We start from the raw sequence: 11,184 nt of genomic DNA, 5'->3' as shown, positions 1-11,184 counted from the left end.
TGCTTACAGTATATATTTCTTTTTTAGTTTTCTTTTTTCTTATGTAAAATGGGTTATTGACAAACATATTGCAAATAATGCAATATTTTCTAGATGAAAAGTCTTATATTTCAAAGAGTTTTTCTTGGCAGTGAAAACTTGCTATGTGGATAAGCTTTTATAGCTAATGACTTGTCTTCAAATGATAACAATTTAGCAGGGTAGTAAAGAAATGGAAAGTGTGAATAGTTATTATGGACTAGACTTGCTGTGGTAGTTTTGGCTAGTTTTTTGGTAGAGTTTCTTCACAGTGGCTGGTACACGTCTGTACTTTAGATTTGTGCTTAACACAGAGCTGATGATATAGAAATGTTTCTGCTATTGCTGAGTATGGCTCACAAAGAGTCTGCTTTTTGAACTGCCATGATGGTGAGAAAGTTGGGGGTACTTGGGAGGCTGGGAGGAGAAACAGCCAGGACAGGTGACCCAAAGTGATCAAAGGGATGTTCCAGATCATATGACTTCATGCTCAGTATATAAAGTGGGGGAATGAAGGAGGAAAGAGAGGACATTTGGAGTGATGCTGTTTGTCTTCCCAGGTAACGATTATGTGTGCTGCTCTCCTGGAGATGGCTGAACACCTGCCTGACCAAGGGAAGGTTAATTAATTCCTTGTTATTCTTTCCTTATATGCGCAGTTTTTGCTTTCCCTATTAAGCTGTCTTTATCTTATACTATGAGTTTTCTCACTTTTGCTCTTCTGATTCTTTCTGCAAACCCACTGGTGAGGGAGTGAGTGAGTGGCTGCATACCGATTTTTTGCTGGCTGGGATTAAACCACAAGACTTGCATTCTTTGAAATAAAGGTCATTCTACAAAAAAAAGCAAAAGACAGCCAACAAACCAACCAATCAATCAACCAACAGAAAACTCCACAAACTCTAAGGTGAATCCTTTATAAGTATCAAAAAACTGATAACACTGCTACCTGGGAATGTGTCAGAGGTAGAAACAGGAGGAAGTAAGGAAATAATAAAAGAAGATATAATGAAAGTCATATTATGAAAGTCAATATCATTAACTTATTAGAAAGTTGAATGCCGACAAGCTTATTGTAAGCATCAAGACAAAGAAGGTTTTAGGTCAAAATTTGAAGGATAGTGACACGGTTCCTCATAATTTCCTCATAAGTTTAAGTAAATAACTAGAGAAATTTAATAAATTAATATTTTATATTTTGAGTGGGAAATGCTGGAGACTGACCATGATGAGCCAACTGGGAACAGGAAATGAAATCTCTGTAATAGTATGAGATATAAGTATAATTCTCAAGACCTATGAAACTGAAACCATGCTTTTTTTGCACATCACACAACAGGTAAGGGCGAAAGGTACAGAGAAGACTAACACAGTCAAGAAAAAATATTAGGAAAAAATATGAAAAGTATCATACAGATACAGATGTATTGAAAAGAAGACAAAATAAGAAAGCTTGCATTTCACAAAATCAGAAAGTGGACTTCACCATAACTCCACAGGTGTATGAGAGAGCTGGATGTAAAAACATGTTCTTGTGCCATGAAAACTTAAAGTTTCATCTCTCTTCCATCCTGTTTGTCACACCAACTCATTCAAAGTTTTTTATGCTGGTAAAAAAAAAAATTGATACCTTAAAATGATACTGAAAATAAAGAAATAATAAGATATATGTGATAATTAAAATAATGCAAATAAAGCAGTATTCTTGAAAAAACAACACTGCTTAAAACATTTTAACTGTTTAAGGACATGTATTTAATAAATAATATGAAGAAATCTGCCAAAATACAAATAACTGATGAGAAAATGATTATTATTTCTTAACAGTTACAAATTTCATAATAGTCTTTTTTCTTTAGCTCATAGAGTACTTAGATACTTTTCTTCTAAATCCATTTGTAAACTTCTGAATAGGTACTGAGTGATTGCTAAGCATCGTGCCTGATTCCATCTTATTTTACATGCAGAAACTCTAAGCACTGTGTTCAATATTATTACTTTATTAGATGCTCTTAGGATACTTTTTTACTGACAGCTAAATGAGAATTCTGCTAACAAGTAGCTACTTATTTCTGGCCTTAAATAAGTCATTTACAAATGCAGCATGAAATAAGGTGTTGGCCGTTTTTTGTTATGTACTTAAACAAAATTCAGGTGCCTTGAAAAAACCATCAGCTAAATGGAAAAAGCTGTGCTTTTTAACTGCTTTAGCCTGCTTGTTACTTGAATCAATTAAGAATCCTCTGCCTTGCCACAGTATGTGGCTCCTACAGCATGCGTACTTTACACTTCATTTGTTCTTCTGTAATACCTCCCAGAAAGAAAAATGCAGGTTTCTTTACTTTTTGTTCTTCCCCCGTTAACATAGGCAGCACAAGTATGCATCCTGAAAAAAGTTTAACATTTAATGTATAATAATTGGGCTACCTATTCTCATTAATTTCTGATTTTATAGGTAATTCATACTTAATTTCTGTCATGGTTTAACTCCAGCTGGAAAAAAAAAGCCCCACACAGACTCACTCACTCACTCACTCACTCACTCACTCACTCACTCACTCACTCACTCACCCACTCACCCACTCACTCACTCATTCACTCATTCACTCCCTCCCTCCCTCCCTCCCTCCCTCCCTCCCTCCCTCCCTCCCTCCCTCTCTCCCCTGGTTGGATAGGAAAAAGAATCAGAAAAGTGGGATTAAGGCACTAAGGAGGTAAAGCAAAAGCTGGGTATGCAGGCAAAGTCAAACAAGCAATTCATTCACTGCTTCCCATGGTCAGGGAGCAGTGTAGCCCTCTTGAGGAAAGCAGGGTTCTGTCACATGTCAGGGTGACAGGAGAAAAACATCATCTCTCCAAGTGCCCCCTACTTCCTTCTTCCCCCATCTTTTATATGCTGCCGGGACACTTTATGGTCTGGAATATCCCTTGGATCAGTTGTGGTCAGCTGTCCTGGATGTGTCTGCTCCTAACTCCTTGTGCACCTCCAGCCTTCCTCTCTGACGGGGTGGCATGAGAAGCAGAAAAGGTCTTGATTCTGTGTAAGCCCTGCTCAGCAATAGTTGAAACATCCCTGAATTGTCAACACCATTTTCACCACAAATCTAAACTATAAGGCCTATACCAGCTGCTATGAAGAAAACAAATTATTTCCCAACCAAAGCTATCAAAATTTGTCACTCATGTTTTTGAGACAATTGTCTCTGCCGATATTTAACAATAACTTTGATTACACATGGATTACTGCACTTACAGTCTTCTAAATAATGTCCAAGTGTTACAGTACCTATGGAAAGACAATATTTGTTGATCTTGCAAAGAGAGAGGAATTGTCCTAAAATAATCACACAATCACAGAATGGGTCAGGTTGGAAGGGATTAGCTTTCTTGGACCTCTCCAAGGTCCCTTCAGGGCCTCTTTGCATGGATTCTTCAGAGAAGATCCCTGAAGAGGCTAAAATTATCTCTCCTGAAGTCCATGGTTGTAATCTTACTCGCAGAAATAACAAAGATCACAGTTGTATTTACGTATATGTATTCTAGTAGAGGCTATGAAAATTAATTATTTCAGTGAAAGTATGTGACTTTTATTAGAAATGTCAAAACATCTGGATTTAGATGTGATTCCTCTCAGGAAAAATAAAAAAAGGAAATCCAAAACAACCCACCTAAACCCCTGTATTTTGCCTTGGCTGAGTAGGGAAGAATTATGCATGATGTTTGCAGAAGTACTGACTTAAAAGTGGATTTTGGCTTTGGGATCTAAGTAGTATTAAGATGAAAACACTCAAATTGGCAGTTCTGTCCGTAAAAAGAACAAAAGTCAAAAAAACCCTTTATATTATATAATTAAATTTTCATTGTGTCCTCTTCAAGTTAGTACTCATTGACAGAAGCAGACTCTCTGCTGCCAGAGCCAAGATTATAGAACATGTTTACCTCATAAAATTTCTATAGTGCAGGTCAAAATTAGGTATGCTCTTATTTTGCTGAGGTTTTTTTGTACTTTCAGTACATTGATCTTGGGTGACTTTTTGGGGATGATAGAGGGATTCTAATGTTGTTTAAATATTTATACTAATGATTTAAATATAACTGCAATTCTAAGTTCTGCCAGTGCTGTTCGTCAGATCTGCTTGCCATGCTCTCTCCTAATTTCTTGAAAGACAGAACACAAAAATTTTTTTCTTTTTTTTTTAAGGATGTTTTAGTCATTTACTAAAATTCAATACAAAAGGGAAATATTTTTAATTGTAACCAGCAGTGAATGTACACTACTGTTTACTCTTAGGTATTGACAATAGCATATTAATGGCCTGCTCATAGTTAGGTAGAAAAACATAACTTTAATACCAAGGAACTTATTATCGAGTGAGTTAAAAAAAACTTCAAAGTGAAACAAACACATTTTTCATAACTTGGTTTTATGTCCAAGATTTTGAAGAGTTTATTTATATAAGAAATTGAAAAACTGAGCCATTAAGTAATTCTTATGCACTAAAACAGAATATAGAAATGCTATGGAGAAATTATCCCAACAGATTTTGATCTCCTCATAATTGGTGTACTACAGAAAAGTTCTATATGTGGCAACAATTAAGCTCATGTTCAGAATTTAAACGTGTTACCAGACCTCTTGAGTTTACTAATACCATCTATACAGACCTCTCCTATTCTTAAAAATTCAGTAGATGCTCACACATTTTTCTGACTTTAAATGTACTCTACAATATGATATCACAGCATAGGGAAAATAATTTGTAGTATAGTGGAAGTACATGAAGCTAGATAATATTCCAAGAAACATTGAAACAACATTGTAGTTGACACTGAAAAAAAAAACCAAACCAAAAGTAATTTAAAGATTTTCTTGTATTTATCAATAAAATCCTGTCTGCAGTTTTTCGTAATCACATATCTTTTAACTAAGGGCATTACTTACATAAGTAAGTCTTACATGTAAACAGCTACTGCAAAGCTGAACTGAACTACTCAATTTTTATATTCTTTATCAGGAGTAAAAAATAAGTTATGTAGTTTTTAACTTATTATTCTTATTATGGAATCCTATAATAATACAATAATTAGGACTAGAAGGGGCCTTAACAATCACCTAGTTCCAACCTCTCTGCCATGGACAGGGACACCTTCAACTTGACCACACTGCTCAAAGCCCAATCCAGCCTGGCTTTGAATATTCAAGGGATGGGGCATCCACAACTTTTCTATGCAACATGTTCCAGTGCTTCACCATCCTCACAGTAATGAATTTCTTCTTTATATTTAACTTAAAAACTACTCTCTTTCATTTTAAAGCCATTCCCCCAGTCATTGTGTCCATATTAAAAATCCCTCTCCAGCATTCTTGTAGCCCTCCTTTAGGCAGTGGAAGGTACTGTAAGGTCTCACTAGAGCCTTCCCTAGGCTGAACAAACACAGCTCTCAACCTATCTTCACAGAGGTGCTCCAGCCTTCTGACATTTTTATGGTTCTCCTCTAGACTCACTTCGAGAGGTCGAGTTCCTTCCTATGTTGGAAGCTCTAGAGCTGAATGCAGTAGTCATGATCATGCAGCTCAAGACACAGCTGGATTTCAATGTGTCTGCAAACACAAGGTTGTGTTCAGCTTCTGGTCCACACCCAAGACCATCTCAGGGTTGCTTTCAATCCATTCTCTGCCCACCCTGTATTTGTGCTTGGGATTGTCCAGGTGCCCTTGCACTTGGTCTCACTGAACTTGATGAGATAAGGATCATCCCACCTCTCAAGTCTGTCCAGGTCTCTCTGGGTAGCATCCCCTTTCTTCAACATGTCCACCACATGGCTCAGTGTTATTGGCAAACTTGATGAGGGTGCACTCAATTCCACTGTCTATGTCACCCACATAGATGATAAACAGCGCTGGTCACCATACCAACTCCAGAGAAACATCATTCCTTTCCTTCTGAAAACCAGAGTGACTTTTCTTAAGCTTATGTTTTTTCTCAATACATATATACAATATTTTCCTAAAATGTAATTTTAAACAATTGAAACAATATTAGTCTCAAGTTGAAAAGGACAAACAAGGAATACATTAATAGATAACAAGTTAAGAGATTGATGCTCTTATTTTAGATAGGGTGGGAAAGAGAAAACCTGATGAAAGTAAATAAGTGAACATAAAATTTTACTGTAACAATCCATAGAGAACACATTCATAGACCCGAACTACAGTTAAGTATAAATGAAAAATAAACTCTACTAAATATGTTTTAAGGTAAATGCCTTTTACTTTCTTAGTTTAAAAGGCTTTTTAAATACTAAAGCTGGATTTTTGCCAACATTTAAAGTAAATCTAGGCTTTGGAGTCAGGAGAAGTGCTCCTAAAAGATTAAACAAAGAATTGTACCTGAATCTTATTACTCAGGGTGGGACCTTGTTCTCAATAACATTCTTGATCCCTTAAATTTATTTTTGTGTATTCTGACAGAGGTTTTCTAAACACAGCAGGTTTATTTTTATCTACTTGTGACTAGTCTCCAAAATGTGATAGTTTTAGATTTTCAAGGAATTCATATTTATCATAAATTTGTTAGTGTTCTGATTTTCTAGTCCATTGTCTAAACTGAAAAAAGAAATAAATATTCAAATCAATTTAGAAATTAAGTCTCTACCTTTCAACAAAAGAACTGAAAAAAATAACACCAACAGTATGCCCCCTTCTAAAAAATATATCAACATTTAGTGATCCTAGAAGTTCCCCTAAAGGCTGCTTGGAATAGCAGCCTTTTTGCAGCAGATTCAGGGGCACTGAGTATCCTCTTAAATGAATAGCAAGCCATGCACAATACTTTTAGTGATTCTTCTGCCTGCAGATGTATGTATCTAGGTATAAACATAGAGACAATCTCCTTCATATTTGGAGCAAAACCATTTTTTTGTTATAGTTATTATCTAGAGGTATACATTTATATATCAATACATGTATTAGGCTACTCTATATCAGTGCATACATGTCTGTAAGTGAAAATATAGGTATATGAGCAGACATATAGATATTATATACATTGATACATATGTATGTATAGATACAGACATGTTCATTTATGCTGGGAAAACAGCAAGGAACCAAACAGATAATTGAATTTTCGATGTAATATAATAGTCAGCATGACTCAGTCTGCATTGCTATTATGGATCAACGTGTTAAATGAATCTTGCTGCCTGAATTTCTGTTGCTGCCAGCCATCTTCAAGCAGTGATTAATTTATTCAGCTTTGTCTTGACTTTGGAATAGCACGAGACCTGGGAATAAGATCCAGATATCACATCAACCTCAATGACTCAAAAAAAGCCCTAAACATTATGGAGAACTTCAGCAATTTAGCCACAAAAGAAAATACTTAGTTAGTTTTTCCATGACAAATTGCAGTTTAAAAAAATTATATTTTACTTGATATTAAAAACTTGGAGTGAAATCATATGCTAAAAAAATTGAGTTTCACTTCAGAATGTTTCTGTTCCAGTCCCAGGTTGGAGACTGCTGCAGCCTCTCAGTGCTTCCTAGAGTTCCGCAGAGGCCAGGGTCTCCCTAGGGCTCAGGAGCTGGGGAGGACTCCTCAGGGTCTGTCAGGATGTCTGCCTGTCTGGCAGCCAGGGCCTGTCTCCCTCACCATCCGGGGGCACGGCAGCCAAGGACACCAGGGCAGCCCCAGGCACCAGGCACCTGCCTGAGGATGTGGGATGGGAACAGACAAAGGCTGGGCTGGGCTCTGGGGGGCTGGCATGGGGACCTGGACCATGGACAGGTATCAGAAGCCCTGAAAAAGTTGTGCAGGTTCAGTCAGGACTGATGGTGCCCTCAGTGCCCTGACAGTATCGAAGATTCTTGTTCCTTTTCTAACTGCACAGCACAGAGACTATTAATTCTTGCTGCCTGAATACCCCTGAGAGCCACTTACATAGGAAGGATCTTGTTCCATGTTCCTTCATATGTTCCATTTTGCATGTTTCCATATCACGCTGCCTAGATCTTGTCATGGAAAGGACCAAATTCCCTATTTAAATGTGACTGTCATACTTAAATCCCTAAAGCATCATACCATAACCCCGGCCCTTTCAGTTTCTGAGTCAATTGCTTATCTGAAATTAGAGACTTCTGCCTTTAACATACTTGTTATACTACTTTGTGACAGTCCAATCAAAAACCTTGAAAACCAAATGCAAAAAATTCATGTGCACATTATAATAAAACATTCTCCTATATGCTACAGCCAAATATATTTTTGGTATAAGCATAAGAATCCCCATGCATTGTGAAATTCTGCAGCATATACAGTGTGACAAGAAGAAGGGCTGCAATAGCCAGGCTCATCTCAACACTTACATGCATTACCTTATTTATCAATGAAACTTAATCACTCATACCTCAGAATCCTCCAAAATTTGTAACTCAGGCCATGAACCATTCATGAATAAAATGAGTGGTTACCATATATGAATGTAAACTACAGCAGTTACCTCTGTCAAATACCTACAGGTGAACAGGTGAGGAGAGAAAGTCCCATGAGGTTATTTGAGAGAATTTGGAATTCCTTTCCTTCAATAATCAGCAATCACGAAAACTAGAATAAAACTAACAAAAAAATTTTAGTTTGCAGACAGACAATATTTTGCAAACAAGTAACTCATCATAGATCAGTCATTTTACGTGAAATTCAAAAGAATACATAAAATTTAGTACATACCCTTTCCAGATATTGTCAAACACCACTAGAAACACACAACTTGAACACAATCTCTTTGATTTTATCAACAAAAAGGCATAAAATATATTACCAAGAACTGATATCAACTATTCAGAAAAGCTGTCTTTTCTGAAGACATAGGAAGTAAATCTCCTGATGAAGACATTACAGATACTGTAAAAGAAATGCATAAGCTGGTCTTCATCTTTCCATTTAGGAATCTGTAACCTCTTCACATTGTCATAATGAATTTTCATCACACAGCTATAGGTACATGCTAATAAACTCATTTTCTGTCATTTTAACTATTATTGTTTATATGAATATGACAATGACAGAACAACTGACATGGTGGCCACAATTCTATAAGTCAAATCAAACATTTGAAGGTTACTGTAGTATGTTATTGCAATATATAATTCCTGGGGTTTAATTTTTTTTTAAAATCTTTGACATTTCCAAGGGAAAATAGGTTTCAATCCCACCCAAATTAGCAAAGTTTCCTCACTAATTTTTTTAATCATACGACTTCTTAGAATAAGTATTGAATTCTATTTAATTTATTTTGTTTCACAGAGGTATTTAACTCAGTCTGTTCAGGGCAACTAGCCTGTAACAAAGTAACTTTTCTGTTGCATCTATTGTCACCCACTAGCAAAGACAGAAATGCTACTATTGGCACGCTTCAAGTGTCCTGGCCTTAATTAGAAATTTCCTTGCTTTGCATTAATATTTTCTGTAGGCATTACTATTGTATCTCCGCAGCTATTTGGGTCTGCCTGTCCCCTAAGTAGGGGGAAAAAAAAGGGAATTTTATTTCAGGTACACCCGTATGCTTAAAAGACCTACACAGCAAAACAACAGATATTTTTTCAAGACTTAACAGGCCATATATTGAATTTAAAAGTAGTAGTGAGACTACTTGAATGACTCACCTCTGAATCTTGACAGCAAATATTGCTAAAAAAATTTACAGCTGAATTCTGAGCTGTACCTTGAAGATTCAAATGCTATAAAACTGAGGAAGCCTTTTATAAAATATATTTTAATATTATCTTTCAATTGAAATCTAATTAGTAGGTGTAATAATTTGTCACACAAATTCTAAACTGCATTTTAAAGGATACTTTACAGACATCACCACTGAAAGAAATAATAACTGAATTAAAATCTGCCCTTGAGTGAAAGTGCATCAAATATAAATAAGTTATTTTCAATAGAGTAGAAATACATTACTTGCTGTGGCAGAAAAGTGAAACACTCAAGTTGAAGACATTTATTATCAAATTTAGAAACTACTAGTACCACCTACTGGCAGAACTGCACAACTGAAAAATATTTTCTGTTTATTATATTCTGTAATACTACAATTGCAAACAGATTATTGTAATTCTAATATCATCTTTGATTGCAAACAATATGCAGTTAGGTATAGGAGATTAATTTAATTACTTAGGGTATAATTTTATGAACTAAGCTACTACACAACTAGTTATAAACCAAAAAAAGGAAAAGAAAAAAAAAGAAAAACTAAAAAAAAGAAGTCATGAATGCAGTTTGGTAAGGTACATAATGGTATAATTTAACAACTAGTAAAGTAAATAATCTCACATTTCCAATTATATAGACTTATTTTTTAGCTTTCTTAGCTGCGTTGATGAAGGAATTCCATGCTTCTTTTATTCAAGAAATTTTATTGATATTTTACTTTTGACAATCAGCAGCATTTAACTGGCATTCAGTTTATCCTTTAGTGTTTTGAGAGCCACTGAAAAATTTAAAGATAAATGAGAATTAGTTTGATCTGGATTGTCTCAGATCTGTATCCTTCCTTCCTTCCTTCCTTCCTTCCTTCCTTCCTTCCTTCCTTCCTTCCTTCCTTCCTTCCTTCCTTCCTTCCTTCCTTCCTTCCTTCCTTCCTTCCTTCCTTCCTTCCTTCCTTCCTTCCTTCCTTCCTTCCTTCCTTCCTTCCGCCACTTCCTTCCGCCACTTCCTTCCGCCACTTCCTTCCGCCACTTCCTTCCGCCACTTCCTTCCGCCACTTCCTTCCGCCACTTCCTTCCGCCACTTCCTTCCTTCCTTCCGCCACTTCCTTCCTTCCTTCCGCCACTTCCTTCCGCCACTTCCTTCCGCCACTTCCTTCCTTCCTTCCGCCACTTCCTTCCGCCACTTCCTTCCTTCCTTTCTTTTCTTTTCTTTTCTTTTCTTTTCTTTTCTTTTCTTTTCTTTTCTTTTCTTTTCTTTTCTTTTCTTTTCTTTTCTTTTCTTTCCTTTCCTTTCCTTTCCTTTCCTTTCCTTTCCTTTCCTTTCCTTTCCTTTCCTTTCCTTTCCTTTCCTTTCCTTTCCTTTCCTTTCCTTTCCTTTCCTTTCCTTTCCTTTCCTTTCCTTTCCTTTCCTTTCCTTTCCTTTCCTTTCCTTTCCTTTCCTTTCCTTTCCT

The 11,184-nt window shown here is 36.2% G+C and overlaps 1 long non-coding RNA gene across 1 annotated transcript; it reads right to left on the bottom strand.

Moving 5' to 3' along the window:
• Nucleotides 1-6,154: 6,154 nt before the first annotated feature.
• Nucleotides 6,155-10,893, bottom strand: LOC135295419 (uncharacterized). The gene is made up of 3 exons (XR_010357505.1): nucleotides 10,359-10,893; nucleotides 8,538-8,635; nucleotides 6,155-7,305 (listed from the first exon to the last, which is right to left on the bottom strand). It is a non-coding gene; the product is annotated as an uncharacterized LOC135295419 (long non-coding RNA).
• Between the last annotated feature and the right edge of the window lie 291 nt (nucleotides 10,894-11,184).

This window comes from Passer domesticus, chromosome 2 (assembly GCF_036417665.1).
Source record: "Passer domesticus isolate bPasDom1 chromosome 2, bPasDom1.hap1, whole genome shotgun sequence".
Lineage (NCBI taxonomy): Eukaryota > Metazoa > Chordata > Aves > Passeriformes > Passeridae > Passer > Passer domesticus.
This window is presented reverse-complemented; position numbering and strand designations above follow the sequence as displayed.